This window comes from Branchiostoma floridae, chromosome 13 (genome assembly GCF_000003815.2).
Source record: "Branchiostoma floridae strain S238N-H82 chromosome 13, Bfl_VNyyK, whole genome shotgun sequence".
NCBI classification, from domain to species: Eukaryota; Metazoa; Chordata; class Leptocardii; order Amphioxiformes; family Branchiostomatidae; genus Branchiostoma; species Branchiostoma floridae.
In genome coordinates this window covers 7,341,761-7,343,857 of record NC_049991.1, presented here as the reverse complement: position 1 = coordinate 7,343,857, position 2,097 = coordinate 7,341,761, and positions in this window count along the sequence as shown.

The following is a 2,097-nucleotide window of genomic DNA, read 5'->3' as shown; positions in this document are numbered from 1 at the left end:
CCTGGGGCGCCCGTCCGCGCCCCTCAATAAGGCTTTTTACCTCTCCTTCAACAAGTTTATCCGTACTATTTTATGTACCCGCGTCATACACCCCGGGGTTCGCCCACTAATACTGTGTTCTGCTACCTTGAACGAACTTGACCTTGGATTTTTTTTCGTTCAGACAACAAAACTAGTAAAGATGTAAACTTCTGCCAATTAACTTTCCCCACTTTCAAGCGGTTGCTGAGATTTCGGCAACTTTATACTTTGGCACCTGCCACTAGGTAGGCCCCGTACAGGGCTTATAGAACGGGCCATTTAGTGGTCTCATTATCTGATCAAATTCACTATTCTGGCTGCTCTTTTCATTAAAACGGAGACAATCTGTGTCTGTTGTTACGTTAGGAGTGATTTAGGGTTAGATTCAAGGTTAGTTGCCGCAGAAAAGGGGGGGGGGGGGGGTGCGGGTTTCGGGCCAAAGGCGCTTTCACACTAAGTCCCATAGTTAAGCATAGGGAAAGGCCCAAAGTGGCCGTTGCCATGGCAACGGCCGTCTGACGGTAGAACAAACAGGCTTATTTCAAGGGAGTCTACGCCAGGACCTGACATACCAAGCAACTTTGCCCAAATATAACGCTTTTGTCAGTTTTTGGCCAATACCCGTTGCGGTTGAAGGTAGCAGAACACAGTTTTCGGCCTATGGGGATTTCTATAGTTAAGGGCCTCAAGGTGACTAGCTTCGACGCAATGAAAAATATAGTAGGGTGCACTTTTGGAATACCAAAATCGGATATGTTTGAGTTGAAGGTACAAGCCACAATATATTAAAAAACAAAAAAATACTGTCGGCGTATCGTCTTCTCACGCCCTCTTTGAAATGCCCCTCTGCGGAGGTCACAGAACTGCAGCCGGCTCACGCTAGAAAGGCAGTTGCGTAATGGAGCGCATTTATACACAAAATAGAAAACTGGCACAATCCAAACCATGCAGTCTCAGAGTCGACACCTTCCGTGACCACGTAGCACAGGTTATATCTGGCTGCCCCTCAAATAAGGCTTTTTACCTCTCCTTCAACAAGTTTATCCGTACTATTTTATGTACCCGCGTCATACACCCCGGGGTTCGCCCACTAATACTGTGTTCTGCTACCTTGAACGAACTTGACCTTGGATTTTTTTTCGTTCAGACAACAAAACTAGTAAAGATGTAAACTTCTGCCAATTAACTTTCCCCACTTTCAAGCGGTTGCTGAGATTTCGGCAACTTTATACTTTGGCACCTGCCACTAGGTAGGCCCCGTACAGGGCTTATAGAACGGGCCATTTAGTGGTCTCATTATCTGATCAAATTCACTATTCTGGCTGCTCTTTTCATTAAAACGGAGACAATCTGTGTCTGTTGTTACGTTAGGAGTGATTTAGGGTTAGATTCAAGGTTAGTTGCCGCAGAAAGGGGGGGGGGGGGGGGGGTGCGGGTTTCGGGCCAAAGGCGCTTTCACACTAAGTCCCATAGTTAAGCATAGGGAAAGGCCCAAAGTGGCCGTTGCCATGGCAACGGCCGTCTGACGGTAGAACAAACAGGCTTATTTCAAGGGAGTCTACGCCAGGACCTGACATACCAAGCAACTTTGCCCAAATATAACGCTTTTGTCAGTTTTTGGCCAATACCCGTTGCGGTTGAAGGTAGCAGAACACAGTTTTCGGCCTATGGGGATTTCTATAGTTAAGGGCCTCAAGGTGACTAGCTTCGACGCAATGAAAAATATAGTAGGGTGCACTTTTGGAATACCAAAATCGGATATGTTTGAGTTGAAGGTACAAGCCACAATATATTAAAAAACAAAAAAATACTGTCGGCGTATCGTCTTCTCACGCCCTCTTTGAAATGCCCCTCTGCGGAGGTCACAGAACTGCAGCCGGCTCACGCTAGAAAGGCAGTTGCGTAATGGAGCGCATTTATACACAAAATAGAAAACTGGCACAATCCAAACCATGCAGTCTCAGAGTCGACACCTTCCGTGACCACGTAGCACAGGTTATATCTGGCTGCCCCTCAAATAAGGCTTTTTACCTATCCTTCAACAAGGTATCCGTACTATTTAGTACCCGCGTCATA